The sequence below is a fragment of the Scyliorhinus torazame genome, chromosome 6, assembly GCF_047496885.1.
Source record: "Scyliorhinus torazame isolate Kashiwa2021f chromosome 6, sScyTor2.1, whole genome shotgun sequence".
Taxonomy (NCBI): domain Eukaryota; kingdom Metazoa; phylum Chordata; class Chondrichthyes; order Carcharhiniformes; family Scyliorhinidae; genus Scyliorhinus; species Scyliorhinus torazame.
The window spans coordinates 69,877,338-69,895,457 of record NC_092712.1 but is presented as its reverse complement, the minus strand read 5'-3'; the positions used below and the strand labels follow the sequence as shown (position 1 = coordinate 69,895,457).

General features: G+C 46.7%; 1 long non-coding RNA gene across 1 annotated transcript in view; it reads right to left on the bottom strand.

The window, feature by feature from the left end:
• Positions 1 to 5,267: 5,267 nt before the first annotated feature.
• LOC140425713 (uncharacterized) overlaps positions 5,268 to 18,120 on the bottom strand; it is a 33,458-nt gene continuing 20,605 nt past the window's right edge. The window contains exons 2-3 of the long non-coding RNA XR_011947944.1: positions 9,313 to 9,411; positions 5,268 to 6,168 (exon numbers count right to left, since the gene is read on the bottom strand). This is a non-coding gene — a long non-coding RNA (uncharacterized lncRNA). The remainder of the gene's footprint in view (positions 6,169 to 9,312; positions 9,412 to 18,120) is intronic.

Here is an 18,120-nt window from a genome sequence, read left to right as displayed (position 1 = left end):
CCCCCACAGTGCCCCAGTCCCCGATAAAGACCCCCATGCCCACGGATCGGCCCTCCCCTGACTGTGGCGGCGCTGGACTGAGTCCACAGCCGCCACGCTGAGTTCCTGACGGATGAGACCACACGCAACCGACGCCGTCGGGAATCCGGTCAGTCGGTGGCGGAGCATCAGGGGGCGGGCCTCAGGCAATGTCCTGAGGCCGTCGATACATTGCGAGGCGTATTCTCCAAGAACGCTGCTTTGGAGGGGGCGGAGCATTGCGAAAGCAGCGCCACTCCCGATTCGGTTGGGAACTTTGATTCTCCGGCCAATTGCCAAACCTGATTTGGGCGTCGACGACCGGAGAATCCAGACCATTCCTCTGATCAGTTTCACCTTCTGGCTCCTAAAAACTCCCAGGCCCTCCAAAACCAAATCACTTTTAAAAGCATGATCACTGCAGGCAAACACATTACCACCCAGGCTTTTAACCCTTACATTTCAGCAGTATTTAAAGCCAATATTCCTAAACTCCTCCATTCATCGCACTATCAATTGGGCTCACAGTGTGGTCACTTACATGTGCTAGAACATACATATACTCGATCCTTTGCAGATAGAAGGAGCATGTCCACGAATTGCACCTTTATCAACTAAACAAAAACTTGGGGGACAGCCATTCTCTGGTGCATTCTCCACTTCTACCAATCAAAGACCACTCGCCAACCGAAGTGCACTTCTTTTTCAAGCAGTAAAAATTGTTGTTCCCTTTACAATCATTATTCCTGTCAATCTGTCCTGATGAATGCAAGATTGAAAGCTTTGGCAGCATATCTCGGTTGCCAGCAATGTGATGCAGACTTGATCTGGCATCTATTGACAGAAAAGAGGCTAAATTGAGATGTAAGAAAAAGTGTTGTAGTGGCAATATCATTGGACTGGTAATGCCCTGGGGACATACGTTCAAATCCCACCACTGTAATCATTCATTAATTAATTTAAAAACTGGTATTAAAAGCTCGAGTGTCAGTAATGATTGTTGTAAAACCCCCATCTACTTCAAGAATGCCCTTTACAGAAGAAAGTCTTAACTGTCCTCTGAAATGCCTAACAAGCCAAGCTGCTAATTCAAGGCATTAGGTGTTGGCAACAAATGTTAACCTTGTCAGACATGAACATATCCCATGAAGAATAAAATACTTAAGGCAGTGATGGGCAACCTAAGCCAGTGAGTGGGCCACATGAGCGACGCTCCTTAATCTCAGTGGGCCACAAATTGAAATTGGGCGTGTTCACTAACTATGGCCCTTGAATAAGATCGAATACATTTAATATACACACAAAATTTCATAACAAGTTGGAGAAAATGCTTAATTATTCACATATTAATGGCACTGTCATCAACTTTAAGTGGTAAAGACAAAATAAATATTTATGTTTGATTGGACGCAGACCGAGCACTTGCTCTCTCAGTCAATGTTGATTGCAGTTTTCCAGGCCCGTTCGCCACAGGCCCAAATCCTGCTATGGCCGCTAAATCTTGGGAGGGGCCAATAACTGGAATTGTGGCGGCAAGAATTCCGAACGCGATTTTCCCGGGCCTTCCTCACTGATGTAATCAGGTTCACACAAAGAAATGGCATGAACCTGATCTGAATGCATTTGAATCCATTTTAATCTCATTAGCAGGTTTAAAGTCAGCTGTTCTGGCCTCACTGAATCTTCCTGCCCACCAGCACGTGTCACGTGTGTGCAAGTTACTACTGCTCTATAAAAATGTAGACCGGATGCCATGGACTCAGGGAAAGGAAGGAAGTCAGTAACGCTCTCCACCTTGTACCATGGTGCGTGAGGGTAATGAAACCGCTGGACAGCTGTGGTGTGGGGGGGGGGGGGGGGTCGTTCAAGGGTGCTGGGGCAGGTCAGGCGTCTCCCCAGGCTTGGGTCTTCATTGCTCTGCGTTGCTATTAAGTCTGCTGTGTGTTTGTTTTAAACCCAGAAAGCAGCCGAGAAGCAAACTTGCAGCCTCTCTGGTTTAAAAGTAACTCACAACCCAGGGTGGGTGAAAGACTATTTGTTGACAGAGCACTTCAAAGGTCAGAGCGAATGAAAAAACTCCTTATTTACGCAACTGCTGACTGTCCTCAGAGATTCTAGAGCAATGCCTTTTGCCTGAAACCCTTCTCACTGCCAGTAATGATTTTAAAGCATGTGTGCTGTGATGAACATAGAAATTGTTATGTGTCATATTTTATATTTGTGGCAGTGTGTTATGAAAAGCCTGGTTTAAGGTATATATTCGTTGCAGTAATATTAATAAAGAACCTAGTTTAAGTTATCCAGACCATGTGTCTGCTAAAGCTGCAATTAAGAAGTAGTAAAATGCGAGGGCATCATTCATTCCAACCATTTAGTTGATTACAGATAAAGAGCTAATTGAGATATTGTTATGATTGCTGGAGATTCCGCAGATAGTACATAATTTATGAGGGGGTCATGTGACATCTTTGTTGGATACGGATGATGTAATTAATGGGAGGAGCAGGTCTCTCTGTAGCTTTGCAGTTTACCATAGGATTTGAGTCTGACAAGACACAGGGATCTTTTTTAGCTTAACAGCAGTTTTGCCAAATGCTGCTAGGTTGAGCAGAAGTGCACTGGTTCTACTCCTGAAAGGGTCTCTCTCTCCAAAGGTCTCTACACAACTAATCAAGTAATCTGTTTGTTAACTTCATTTATAAGTGGCATTTGAACTGTATTGTGTTGCTTAATTGGAGTTAGTTGCAGGTGTAGATGGTAAATTTAAGTGTTTCCTTGTTTTTACGAACTGGTCAATTAATAATTGTACAGCTATTTTCTTTGATATTATTGTGATTGATTCTGTGTTTAAATTGAAGTTTGTTTTAACATAAAAGATAGCTATTGGTCAGAGTCATCACTCTGGGGGTGAAGTATACTTTCCTCGCTGTTCTACAAATTTAAAAAAATTCTTTGGGGTTCTTGTCCGGTATCTTCACAAATGTTGGGGTGTCCTAATTGTGCCAAAGAAGTGAGAATGGACACACAGATAGCAGTTGCCAATGGCCTGGGTGTGGGCAGATTGGGGGAGCGGAGCTCATGAAGTGGGGGAAAGGGAGTTATGAGTGATGAGACTGAAGGTGGCTGGCTGAATGTGACCCCGAGAGAGAAAGCAAGACAGTGATGATGAGACGGGGGTTGGTTGGGAAGGGGGGGTGGAGGTGTTCCCCGCCTCTACGCATTCACTCAGAGATAATGCAGTCGCTGCCCAGGAGAGTTAAGTATTAAGGCGTGACACAAATGAGAAAAGAGATGATTAAGCCTGAGTATGATCAGTGCCTATTAATGTAACCTTTCCCTGTCTCAGAGAGTAGTTGCGGCCTCTAAAATTCCTGAGAGTCTTGCTCGTGCTACTAAGTGGACATCGTTATTTAACCCTCAGCAAAGTTAGCTGCCCACAGTCTCACAGTTAAGGAGAGGTGTTGAAACCTTAAGTGTCAAGGGATGCAGACTGGGTGCAGGGCATTGGGAGGGATTGTGTCGAGCCTTGGAGCTTCGACTGCCCAAATGTTCTGGGAATCCAACAACCCTCAAGGTTCATACAGGTATTTATTTCCCCCAAACAATTATGAACCTCATTGCTGCTGATAATAAAGGAGGGAACAACCAGATCTGTGTCTATAGGTGATTCTGTTGGGGTGAAGATAGTCCTGTGGCTGGTCAAACGATGATAGACAGCAGAGAACTGAGGTAGCGCTGGCTACGGTGTAGGATAGTCAGCTAGTCAGCTTCATGGACCAGGAGGACAAGGGCTGCTGGGAGAGAGTAAGGGTAATGGGATGGATCACCTAATTAACTGTCTTTCTCTTTCTCCCAACCCTCACAGATTACAGATTTGTTTTGGAATGGAGCCTGCAGAGTTGACTCTTATTCTCATCACATCACTGGAGGTGACCAGACTCCATCGACTCAGAGATGCCTAAGCCAGAGAGAAGCCTGAGCCAGGAGAAAGAGGGGCTCGATGGCATCGGAGTAGAAGACTTCAGGTTTATAGGACCCGCACGTCCTTTCTGGAGCTGCCAGACAACATGTGCCGCAGGAATCTCTGTCTCAACAAGGAGACAGTGCGACACCTCTGCCACAGCCTATCACCCCTTGGCCACGTGGAGGAAGAGGGCACTCGCTCTGTCGCCATGAAAGTCACTGCAGCCCTGAACCTTTTTGCCATTGGAACATACCAGAGTTTGACCAGTGACCTGGGTGGAATCTTGCAATTATCAGCCCACAAGGGCATCCGGCTGGTCACAGATGCTCTTTATGCCTGGGTCTCTGAGTACATTAACTTTGACCTCAATCGGGCCCATCAAGTTGGTATTTATTTCCATCACTGGACTGCTGCAGGTTGAGGGGCCATCAATGGGACACATTTGGACCTGAGAGCACAATCGCATCAGGGACTGCCCTTTGTCAATCACAAAGAATTCCACTCCTTGAATGTGCAACTTGTCTGTGACTACCACATGACCATTATGCACGTCTGTGCACACTTCCCTGGGTGAATGCAGAACAGCTTCGTACAGGGGCACTCGCAGATCCGCAGAGTCTTCGATGACCACCCCAGACTGCCAGGATGGCTCGTGGGGGACAAGGGATACCCCTTGAGGTCATGGCTGATGATGTCAGTGCGGAGGCCTCAGACCGATGTGGAGTCCTGGTGTAATGAGGTACGCATTGCCACCTGGTCAGCGAGAGAATAGTGCATTGGGGTCCTAAGGATGCACTTCTGCTGCCTCAGCTGGTCCAGGGTTGCATTTCAGTACACCCCCCAGAAGGTCTCCTGCATTGTTGTGCTGTGCTGTGCCCTCCACAACTTGGCGCAGCAGTGGGGCCAAATGCTGGAAGAGGACAAGGAAGAACGTGCCACTTCCCTGATAAGGAGGAGGAGCAGTCGAGGGAGCCCAAGGAGGATTCGGAGGAAGGAGGACAGGCAGTCAGGCTGTGCCAGGGCAGGAGGTCCAGGGATGCCTGGTCACTTCCAGGTTCGCCTATTAGGAGACTTGTTGACCAGCGGCGCCACAACATCTTGCACCACCATCCTGCACCTGATGTGCAGCCAAAGCAGTATGGTGCTGACCAGATAGTGACACAGGGGCCTGTGCACTAAGATTGCTCACTGAGGTACTTATCTCTGCGATGGTAGATCGTGCGGTTTTGATTTGATTTGATTTAGATTTATTGTCACATGTACCAAGGTAAAGTGAAAAGTATTATTCTGCATGCAGTCCAGGCAGATAGGACATACAATGAATACACAATGAAATACACAGACATAGACATCAGATGAAGCATGGTAGCACAGTGGTTAGCACAGTTGCTTCACAGCTCCAGGGTCCCAGGTTCGATTCCTGGCTTGGGTCACTATCTGTGTGGAGTCTGCACATTAACTCCATGTCTGCGTGGGTTTCCTCTGGGTGCTCCGGTTTCCTGCCACAGAACAAAGATGTGCAGGTTAGGTAGATTGGCCATGCTAAATTGCCTTCAGTGTCCAAAAAAAGGTTAGGTGGGGTTACAGGGATAGGGTGGAGGTGTGGGGATAGGGTGGAGGTACGGGGATAGGGCGGAGGTGTGGGCTTAGGTAGGGTGCTCTTTCCAAGGGCCGGTGCAGACTCGATGGGCCGAATGGCCCCCTTCTCCACTGTAAATTCTATGATTCTATGATTCTATGAGTGTAGTGCTACAACAGTAGAGAAGATGTGTGGAGATATCAGATCAGTCCATAAGAGGATCATTCAGGAGTCTGGTAACAGTGGGGAAGAAGCTGTTAGTGCGTATTTGCAGACTTTTGTATCTCCTGCCGATGGAAGAGGTTGGGAGAGAGAATAACACGGGTGGGAGGGATCTTTGATTATGCTACCTGCTTTCCCAAGGCAGCGGGGGGTGTAGACAGGGTCAATGGTTAATAGCTGTAATGTTGTTCTTTTAGAAGATTTTAGTTTTGACGGGCAGCATGGTCAGCGCAGGCTTGGAGGGCCGAAGGGTCTGTTCCTGTGCTGTACTTTTCTTTCTTCTTTGTATCTTTGATGTCCTCCTCTGAAATCTCCTCCGAGGTGCTGTTGAGGTTTGAAAGAGGCGCTTTGCTCTTGGGAAGCCCGGGCTCATCCATTGCTGTTCCTGCAAGGCAAGGGACATGATTTTAGTAAATGGCAAGCTCAAGGGTTTGGGCACTGAAACACTCCCTTGAGATAGGTCACCCGGAATTGGCTCCTCATTTCTCTGCCGCATGCCAACCTACTGTCGAAACATTATGGTCAGTTCAGGCATTTTTGTGCAATGATCACTTGAGGCACATTTGCAAAAATTCAAAAAGGAGAAGAAGAATCCTCACCAGTCTCTGTGGTAAGGCAGGATGCAGCCCACATGTCCAAAATGAGCCAAAATGTAGCAGAGGTGCACTTGTTCACTGCATTGCTGGAAAGTCAATTGGAAATTACCTCATGGTAATCAACAGTGGCGATCTGGTGAACTTTCTAAAAGACTAATTGGAATTTTTAAAAAAGTGATTTAAAACATTGTTGACACAGGGAAAAAATGTTGGAGCCAAAGGGTGAAATTCTCCATATGGCAGACTAGGGGTGGGTTCTACCAGTTCCGTTGAGGCGAACGTGGCGCGGCCGGTAGATGCCGGGTGAAGCCTCCCGCGGGCTTCTCTGCAGCCGGTACGCCTCGCGGGAACTATCCAGATCTCGCAAGACGTCAAAATCAGGAAATCAAGCACAGTGGGCTTTACCAAGACGCACTCGCTTAAGTAAGTTTTTAACCTAATTCGGCACACTCATGGAGGATCTACCGGTCTCCCGGGATGTACCGGCCTCCCAGGGAGGCCCCGGCCGGGCGCCGTTCAGTACTGGTCGGCACAAACTTGGACCAGGCAGAATGGCACCTGGGGGGGTCTCCCGGGCCCTGGAACATGGGTACCTTGGGACTGCCAGGCTGGTACAGTGGCACTGCCACCCTGCCAAGGATGCCTGGTTGCCAGGGTGATATTGCCAAGGGTCAAGGCCTGAGGGGGGCCACGCCCATGACTAGAGGGTGGAGGGGATGTATGAAGGGTGGGGGGACGGGGTGCAGGGCAGGTAGGAAGGGGCTTCTGGGTGGTTTGGAGGGTTGAAGGGTGGGGCACCTGGAATGGCGGAGCCTGTGAATGGGTGTGGGGGAATCTGAAGGGGTGAGGGCAGCGACCCCATAGCAGGGTTCCATTGCTTGGGGGGGGGGGGTGAAGTAATGCCGATATGTGAGAGGAGGTGACATAGCCCATGGGTGGAGGTGCAAACTCACATAGAGATCGGGGCACCGTTTATAAATGGCGGCCCGTTATCGGAGAATCTGAACTGGCCATCACGTTCAGCTCCCTAGTGATGAAAATAATTCTCAGTCTGGGCTAAACTGGTGAATAATTCCCTGGGGCCCAAAGAAGTGACTAAGTGTGGTTAGATAGCAGTGGGAAACTCGTCGAGAAAGCCGGCGGAACCTCACAGCAAAACGCTCCACAAATGACACTTAGAAACTTTTCCGTTAGAGCGTGCCCTAAGTGTTGACTGAATTGCTTGCAGTTCACATTTCCATTGGAGGTGCTATTTGTGGAGAACTTCAGGAGATGCTAATGAGCCAACCCTCTGTTGGCACGAATTCCGAGCAATTCCCGGTCCAGGGAAAGGGCCTGGCAGCTGGAGCTGCGTTTATGCAGTTCATTTACCTCACACTCACTGCAGCCACCAAGATGACTCAGAGAAGACCTGCCTCCTAGGTCGGGAGTCCGAGGTGACCCACAGCTCCATGCCAATGAGGAGTGGAGGGACACCCTCTTCCCCTGCGTGGGCCGTAGACTCCAGCCTGTCCCCTGAAAATCTCCTGGGAGGTGATGGCAGAGGCAGTCAGTGCTGCCAGTCTCACCAGGAAGAGACAGCTGGTGATCCGGAGGGATGTGGGTAACTGGTGAGTCCTCTGATCGAAGAGGGGTAGAGAACCATGGAGAGGTGAGGTGGCCGGATGGGCTCCCAGATGACCAGAGGCCTTCTGAGCATTTAAAGGATACAGGCAGCACGCAGCACTGTGAGCAGTCAGGAGCCTGTAAGTAGTACCAAAAGGGTGCATAGAAAAGACAGACTGCAGCAATGACAGTCTTATCCAGGCCACCCCAATCCCAAGGGGTACACACAAAGTCCGCGCGCCCGATTCTTCACCCGATCACGGTTCAGATTTGCAGTGTTGAGGTGGAAACTTTTGCCCAAATTCTAAAGACATTGGACAGGATTCTCTGTTCTCTGCAATTATGATCGGGGATACCGATCAGGCGGAGAATGGAGCGTCGGCTGCGAAATGGGATCGACATCAGGAGGCAGACCCGCCCCCAGTCTCCGCCCCATGCCAATGGGAGCATGCAAAGTGCTAATTTGCATGCATGAGCATGCAATTAACTTGCTGGAAGCCTGAATCTACCTCCTCGCATTTTGTCTGACCCCCACAGCAGGAAGTGCACTGGGTGGACTTAGGTCGAGGTATGGCCAAGTGTAGCCCTGGCACTGTGGACCTCAAGGGGTGGGGGGCGTCAAGGCTATATCCTATTGCTAATGTGCCCCTCCGCTGCTGACAGGCTGAAGAGGGGGGTTCCAGAAGCTCCTGGAAGTTGGGTATGCCTCGTGCTGTGGGTGAAGGCTTTACTCCAGGACCCTCTCATGGGATGAACGTCCTGTATCTGGACTGCCTCTTCCAGCCCTGGGCAACCTGAAGATCTGCCTTGGAATGATGATCTCAGGCAGCTCTCTGTTCAACAGCATCGTCCTGGTGAGACTTTTAAACTCTGAAGTGGCCTCCTCACCCTGGACTGCTCTGCCTGACAGCTGATGAGCAGTCCAGGCAGTTCAGCAAAGAATCAATGCAGGGACACTTTCCCTTTTCTAACATGCCTTCGAAACTGCTTCTTGAAGTATCAGAGACTTCCTAGAAAGTCCTCAACACTTGAAAAGGCTTTAAATCCCCTGAAATCCTTTGAAATGCTGGGCATTCATTCAATTGCACAGAGCAAGAGGAGGTGGTGGCGGAATGGTATTGTCGCTGGACTAGTAATCCAGAGACCCAGGGTAATGCTCTGGGGACCCAGGTTCGAATCTCACCATGGCAGGTGATGAAATTTATACTGAATAAAATATCTGTGACTAAAAGTCTAATTATGACCATGAAACCATTGTCGATTGTCATAAAAACCCATTTGGTTCACTAATGTCCTTTAGGAAAGGAAAATAAATCTGTCATCCTTACCTGGTCTGGCCTACATGTGACTCCAGACCCACAGCAGTGTGGTTGTCCCTTAAATGCCGGCTGAAATGACCTGGGAAGCCATTCAGTTGTACTCAACCGCTTTGAAAACACAAAAAAAGAATGAAAACGGACGGACCACCCGGCATTGAACCAGGCACCGGAAACGACAACAACAAACCCATCTCTGTCGACCCTGCAAAAATTCCCCTCACTAACATCTGGGGGCTTGTGCCAAAATTGGGAGAGCAGGACCGACCCAGCAGAGGTGATGACACAGTGGTATATAGTCAGGAGGGAGTTGCCCTGGGAGTCCTCAACATCTACTCTGGACCCCATGCTTCAGGTTAAACATGGACAAGGAAACCTCCTGCTGATTACCACGTACCATCCACCGTCAACTGATGAATCAGTACACCTCCATGTTGAACACCACTGGGAGGAAGCACTGAGGGGGACAAGGATACAGAATATACTCCGGGTGAGGGAAGTCAATGTCTATCACCAAGGGTGGCTTGGTAGTACCACTACAGACTGAGATAGCCATGTCATAAAGGTCATAGCTGCTAGAGTTGGACTGCAGCAGGTGTGAGGGAACCAACAAGAGGGACAAACATACTTGACCTCGTCCTCACCAACCTGCCTGCTGCAGATGCATCTGTCCATGACAGTATTGGTAGAAGTGACCATCACACTGTCCTTGTGGAGACAAAGACCCATTCTTTCTCTTCACACTTGAAAGCACCTCAAGTACCCTCTATTGATCCTAACCTGACAACGACAGAGGGGCAATGGAGCAGTGAGCCCACATCCTTGACCCGCCTGAGAGTTAATCGGACCAGGCCAGGGTATCACTGCAATGGTGTCAGTGCTATTGTGCCAGTGGTCAATGCCCCTTTGGCAATGTCAGGGGTTGAGGACTGAAGGGGGAGGCCTGAAGGGAGGGGGGTGGGGGGGGTGGTGGTGGTGGGGGGGGGGGGGGGTGGGGGGGGGGCTTTCTGAAGCGGGGAGCTGAAGGTGGTCAGGTTTGGGGGGGGGGGGGTTGGTCGGTCAACCCTCATGTGAGCGTGTTGTGCAGGGAGGGTGATCTGATATTCCTGTGGTGGGGCGAAGGATGCCCCTCCTTGGTGAGGGGTTAGGGGTGCTCCCCTTGACAGTGCGTGGGATTCAACATTTGCGTTATTGGAGAGTGGGAGACCTGCTGCTGGATGTTGGTTTTGGGGTGCCAATTGAAAATGGCGGGCCAAGATTGCAAAGCAAAGGGAAACCAAGGTATGCAAATAGCATCTGGGCAACGCTCCTAGCATCAATGGGGACTAGTCCTGACTCTCCGCTGGCGGGAGCAGTTAGACTGAGGAATGGAGAATCTGCCCGTAACATCCCTCAATTAGGACACTACCTAATGCATTCATTTAAAATCCATTTCTGTGCTATCTTAATCAATGGCCAAACTGTTTAAAATTATCTAGCTAACAGCTTTGTTAAAATAGCACAGCAAGGCTTGTTACACACAAGAATTCATCAGTACACTATCAGAGGAAATTATACCCTTAATGGAATCAAAATATTTACTGTCAGAATAGGCATGTTTAAGATCAGAGTTTGGCTCTGCAGTTTTCAGCTTCAGATAAATAGAAGGAAGAAATAAGAAAATAAACTACCCCATTAATTTGAGATTTTATTTAACACTGAGGCACAATTTGGCTTTTGTTTATTTTCATTTGTGGTGATTTCCTAATTTGTGGTTAACCACAATGCCTCTCAAAATTAGATGCTTCTTTTCCATAGAATGACAGCACAAAGCAATCCAAGCTAGTTGTAATATGGGATAGAATCAGGGTAAAAAATTCAATCCATACTCCCCCTAATAACCTGCTTTATTTAGCTCTTGTTAAAACCTCATATAACTATGCCATTGTATCGTATTTTGCCTGGAATATCACTCTCTTTCCTGACACAAATCTATCTTGGATGTGAAGTTCTTGGGCAGAAATATTATCTTCAGACAGCGACATTTAAAATTAGAACAGAATGAGCTACAAACCTGGATCCTTTATTACTTATTATTTACTTCCTAGTAGACTCCCTCTGCTGGTACATGTAGGTATCATACCCTTAAATGGACAAATCACAGAAAGTAATTTTCAATACACTATAATGGAGTAAGGGTAAAGTTAAATTAGGGTATTAAGAATTCCTTGCCTTGAACTTACTTTTCCTTTCCATTGTCCCAATCCAATATTACTGCTGGTCTCTCCTTTTCAACCTGTTATGATGCTATGTGCCTCCATGCATTATAATGTAAGATGTTCAACAGAGCAAGGATTAATCTGGGACTGGAGTGTGGCACAGTCCACAGTGTGATGTATGTAGTCACATGGTCAGAGAACAGTCCAGAAGAACACTCTGTAAGCAGCTAGCCTGCATGGTGGAGCAACACCATGCATGGCCATTCTTGGAACTGTAAAACCCATATTATGATACCTGCCACCTATTAATACCAGTGGAGAGGCAGGGTCTAGGCTTTCATCCCATTACTCTCCCTTCTGCCCTACGTATGATCAATCCCTGCAACCACTACATGAAGACTTCTGGCAATGACAGGGGGGAATCTGACTCTCCTCCACATCAGCCCAATAGGTTTTCCACAAAAGGCCTTGATTTCAGTAAATGATTTGCTACAATCATCAGGGATAATGGGCTCCTTTAAATTTCCTGCGATCTCTTCTGGCGCTGTAACAATGGATACAGGTACCCACCATGCACAGAAAGTGACACATAACTCAGGATATAGACTGAGGAAAATCTGACCACTTGTGTCACTTCAAAGTAACATCATGTTTGCAACAATGCAAGGCATTGTTTCTAGTGTTAGCGGGGCAATGGCTTCCACAGTGGCTAAATGGAGCTCCCTGCAGAATTTTGTCCGGGGCAGTCTTCAATGATGTGAGCCATTGATTGGGGTGCACCACAGCTGCAGTCTGGGTTCCCTGCAAGGCCCCACTCAGGCCAATTTGCTGCACAAAGTCCTTGGCGACTGCGGAAATAGTTCAGGAGTGCCCAATGTTGGCATGGCAGGTTAAAGTCGGGTGGGCAGGCTGTGGAATCTGTGATGAGCGAGCGTTTTTTAATGGTGGTGTGCTGATTCCATTCCTGCTGTGACAGGGCCTCTGCCATTATTCCTTGGCACGGTGGTCTTAGCCATCCAGGCTACTGTGATGGGAGGTGAGCAGTAGGTGGGGTCAGCACTGGGGCTGGTTTAGCACACTGGGCTAAATATCTGGCTTTTAAAGCAGACCAAGGCAGGCCCAGCAGCACGGTTCAATTCCCATACCAGCCTCCCCGAACAGGCGCCGGAATGTGGCAACTAGGGGCTTTTCACAGTAACTTCATTGAAGCCTACTTGTGACAATAAGCGATTTTCATTTCATTTTTTCATTTCAGGTGGATTGTTAAGTCCATTGTATAACATCAGATTTGGGTTCACGTAAACCTTCTCCAGGAGCTTTCTTGTTGTAATCTCACTCCTTAAGTGAAGGGGCGAGATGATGCTCAGGACTGGGAGGCAGAGTTTCACTCCCGTCTGTTGTGAGTACTGGGAGGCAGAGAAGTTGAATTGATCGAAGGTTACTCAAGATGATAGGCATTGTTGTGTTGAACTGGGTATCTACTAGACTGGTTCTAGCACGAGCTAACAAGTTTATTGAGGAGGTGGTTTTGCGTTTTGATCATATGTTTTCTGAATGTCACTGTTGCACAAGGGTAAGACCGTGATAAAGGAGATGATGTTTGTGATTCAGTCTCTTGCCATGAAAGGAGATGTCGAGTTCTCTTCTCTCTTGTTGCTGGCATTGTGGAGGTGGAATATACATGAGACTGTTTTGTTGCTGGTAGGCTGAAGGTTTCTTGCAGTAGTTAGCCAGCTTTGCAACATTGTTGTTTCGTGTTGCTTCTAGTTTAGAAAATGCCCGAGCCTGTGAGGCGCATCAAGGCATGTCAACAAAGCAAGATATAACAGAACTAAACTGGCCTGAGTTCGGGTTTTAGGATGTAGTCTTCATTCTAGGTACAGGAGAAACCACAATGCCATACAGAGAACAGTACAGATCCACATGACATTTTTCTGCAGCATTTGGACAGCTATGTTCGAAGGGCAATGTATGAAACACCCCACTCATAAAGTTCTGCTGGCCCTGATTTGGGACTAGTACGCAGTCACCTAAATGTGTGTTTGCATTGCCATTAATGTCAATGTTCAGATTGCATTACAACTGCACTATGAGTGATATTGCTCATTTGTGCTAATTATTAGTAATTTGTTGAAGCCTTGGACACATGTGAGAACTAGACTAAGCACAAATATGCTCGGTTACTAATTTTAATAACAAATGTTGTTTTTTATGCAGGATTTGCACAGTCAAACAGCTGAAAAAAGAGAGGCCTCAGCAGGGATGGACATGTGGCAGGTGGGATGTGAGCGAGATGCAACCTGAGATAGGACATCAGGCAGCAAGTTCTGTAAGAATGAGAGACCGTGGGGTAAGATACAAACTTGGCATGACCAGGACCAGCTGTGTGTTTCTAATTGGTTTTTATGAGTTGCCTTTGAATGACAGTTATCATTTGGCTATGGCGATTCTGAAGTGTGAATGGTACAGGAGGGAAAACAAAATCAGAATTGAAGAGTCATGGAGGTGTATGAGAGCAGCGAAATGTTCTCCATTCAGCTTTGGGATTTGTATTTCTTTCCAGTATTCACCCCCCCCCCCCCCCCCCCCCCCCCCACCCCCCCAACCACCCTCCTGCCCCACCGCCATTCCCCTCCTGAAGGTAGTGATATATTCTGGGATATGATGCATAAGTATTGGCAGGCTTTAATATCCGTACCATTCATCTTCCATGGATCTCAACATTTTCTGGAGCCTGTCTGAATGTAAATTTCATTAAAGCCATCTGGCCTTACCAGGATCCACATAAATATTCCTGTGAGCACGCTGGCTGATTTTTTTTAGTATGCATTTCTCTCTGACTTGTCAGGGGGCAGAGTAAGAATCTTTACTGCTGTGTTTTGGATAATTTCACAGCGTTTGGAGACCCGACTGATGGATAGAAAGAGACTCCTCTGATGTCTGCAATGGTCCTGTGCATAATAAGTTTTTATTTGTTTCAACAATAATAATAATCTTTATTGTCACAAGTGGGCTTACATTAACAATGAAGTTACTGTGAAAAGCCCCTAGTCGCCACATTCCGGCGCCTGTTCGGGTACACTGAAGGAGAATTCAGAATGACCAATTCACCTCGCAGCACGTCTTTCAGGACTGTGGGAGGAAACCAGAGCACCCGGAGGAAACCGGAGCAGACACAGGGAGAATGTGCAGACTCCGCACAGACAGTGACCCAAGCTGGGAATCGAACCTGGGACCATGGTGCTGTGAAGCTACAGTACTAACCACTGTGCTACAGTGCCACCCTATTAGTGGTAAGGACAGCATTTCCTGCCCATCCCAAACAGTCTTTGAGAATGTAGTAGTGAGCCACCTTCTTCAATCACTGCAGTCCATCTTTTATAGGTACATCCAAAATGCATTTAGGGAGAGAATTCTCGGATTTTTACCGTGAAGGAAGAGCAATATGTTCAAGTCAGGATGGTGGTATGACTTGAAAGGGAACTTGCAGGTGATGGTGTTCCCTTGTGCCTGCTGCTGTTGTTTTTCTAGGTTGTCAAGGTCATGGGTTGTCCTGATGAAGGAGCTTTGGTGAATTGCTACAGTGCAACTTGTAGAAGGTACACACCACTGATATTATGTGTCAGTGGCACATGGATGGAATGAATGTTTAAGGTGGTGGATGGGGATGCCAATAAAGCAGGCTGCTTTATCTTGGATGGTGTCAAGCCTCTTGAGTGTTGTTGAAGCTGCAACCATTCAAAGACTAAATATCCTCAAGTGGTTAATCACTTATAAAAACAAACACACTTTTATTCACACCCCAAATCAAATGCAATAAATCTTTTACTTGCCTTTTTAAATTGTAACTCAAACTGTGAAGTCATTAGTATCTGCTGTGATAATTAGAGCTTTAGGCACTTAACTAAGTATTGATAATGACACTAGAATAGGGCTTGGGAAAATGTAAATAAAGAATTCTATTGAAACTGCATGACAAAATGGTATTTTTTCTCCAACCTACCCCAGATGGCCTGTCAATCAAAGTAGTCCAGCAGAAGATTTTGTCTTTAAATCTCACTGAGCATTTCAGTCTTTTTTCATTTTATGGATTAAGGTAATAAAAAAATCCCTTCAGATCATGACACTTAATCAGATCTTTTCTACCCTTCAAGAGCATTTACGTCTAGTGCATAAATGTGTGACTCCCAGACTGTAGGTTTGAATCAGCTAAAATGGTGCCTTTTTGAACTCAACACTAAGTTCAAATGGCCTGCTGAGTTCAGGTTTCCCTCCTGTGTAAACTATGACCCTCTCCCTTCGCTTTGGTGGCAAAAATTGGATTTGTTGAAAATTTGGGCGGAACTTCTGCATCCAGTTCTCACCCGTAATTATTATTTCCTGCTCCTCAAAAGTCTGCTCCCTACTGTATTGAATTAGCCAACAGAATCAGGGGATGGTACATTGGAGAAGAGGAGACTATCTTTGTTGTTTTTTATTCTATGGTTAAATACCACAGAACAGGTCATTCGTTCCAACAACTCCTTGCTCCTGTTTATGCTCCTCTTGTCAAGGCAAAGTGAGAAAGGTTGGCATGCAGGATGAACAGGTTAATCAATTCCAAGCCACCAGTTTCATCTCAAGAGAGGCTGGTTTAGCACAGTGGGTTAAACAGCTGGCTTGTAATGCAGAACAAGGCAGCAGCGCGGGTTCAATTTCCGTACCGGCCTCCCCGAACAGGCGCCGGAATGTGGCGACTAGGGATGTTTCACAGTAACTTCATTGAAGCCTACTTGTGGCAATAAGTGATTATTATTATTATTATTATTATTAAGAAAATACTTAACTTAACCCTTTGTCCAACAATATTAATTAATGACGTATACAAGTCTAACCAGACAAAGCTTCCTACTCTCATCACATATTGGTACTTCAAACACTCAATGCCAGTATCAAAAGCTTCCAAGGTAGGTACAGCATAGCCATCCATGTATTCAAAGTCCCAAGATTCAATCCACTTCAGAAGAAAATCCTTCAATGCATCGGTGCAACATTCCCTTTTTCCACACCAACACTCTTATTACCTTTCTGAGTGAGGTTGACGAATTATTCCAAAGTAGGGCATTTTGGTGCCGTGGATGCTTTCCTGCCAGAGCCTTAGCGGACATATTTCCTGCAGATTCCTGACATGCAGCAAAGAGAGAAGAATGTCATCTCATCAGTCAGAACTTGCTTTAACTCCAGGCCCTATAGTGTACTAACCCAGTGCATTACTCAGTCTCTCGGGGTACTTTCTAAATGGCAGCTTGAAGAAAAATCCTGAACATTGTAAATAACAAAATGAATTGGTGTGATTCAGCGTAACTGTTATTATTTGTTCCCATGCCAATTGCATGTTTTCTTAGGACTTTTGTGTTCATCATATTGGTGTCCTTCTTTAATACAGACTCACAGAGTTATTGCACCTTGGCTCAGTTCTCATACCAGGTGTTTTTTTGTACTGCGACAATACTAGTATTGGAGCAATCTGCTGTCTACAGTCAATTTGTGTTTCGATGTTCCGATTAATTTTAGGAATGCATTGTATTGGGATCTGATCAAATGTAGACAACAAGCATCTGTAATTGAAGCACCCAGCTGAGAGAATATGATGGAATATTTGCACATATATATATAATATATACACACACACACAAGAATGCATACACACAATGAGAATATATTAAATAATAATAATAATCTTTATTGTCACAAGTAGGCTTACATTAACAGTGCAACGAAGTTAATGTGAAAAGCCCCTAGTCATCACATTCTGGTGCTTGTTTGGGTACACAGAGTGAGACTTCAAAATTCTCAGCCGGTACAGGAACTGACCCCACACTGCTGGCTTTGTTCTGCATCACAAATCAGCTGTCTAGCCCACTGAGCCAATAGCATTGACTCTTACCAATTTTTATAAGTGCACCATAGAAGGCATCCTATCTGGCTGCATCACAGCCTGGTATGACAACTGCTCTGGCTAAAACCGTAAGCGGGTCGTGAACACAGCCCAGTCCATCACGCAAAACTGCCTCCCATCTATTGACTCTGTCTGCACCTCCCGCTGCCTTTGGAAATCAGGCAGCATAATCAAAGACCCTTCCCACCTGGATTATTCTCTCTTCCAATGCCTTCAATTGTGCAGGAGATACAAAAGAACACGCACTAACCAAATATTGATTGGAACCTCTATAGGTCGAACAGTTCGGATGGGGCAGTTTTTGTACAGTGTGTGCAGGAGGGTTTCCTGACATAATATGTGGATAGATCGACAAGAGGGGGGGCCACATTGGATTTGGTACTGGGTAATGAACCGGGCCAAGTGTCTTTCACTATTGCAATGGAGAGATAGGGCCATACGGCAGGGCAAGGTTTATAATTGGGGGAGGGGTAATTATGATGCGATTAGGCAAGAATTAGGGAGCATAGGATGGGAACAGAAACGGTCAGGGAAAGTCACAAATGAAAAGTGGAGCTTGTTCAAGGAACAAATACTGCGTGTCCTTGGTAAGCATGTTCCTGTCAGGCAGGGAGGAAATGGCCGTGTGAGGGAACCATGGTTCACAAAAGAGGTTGAATATCTTGTCAAGAGGAAAAAGGAAGA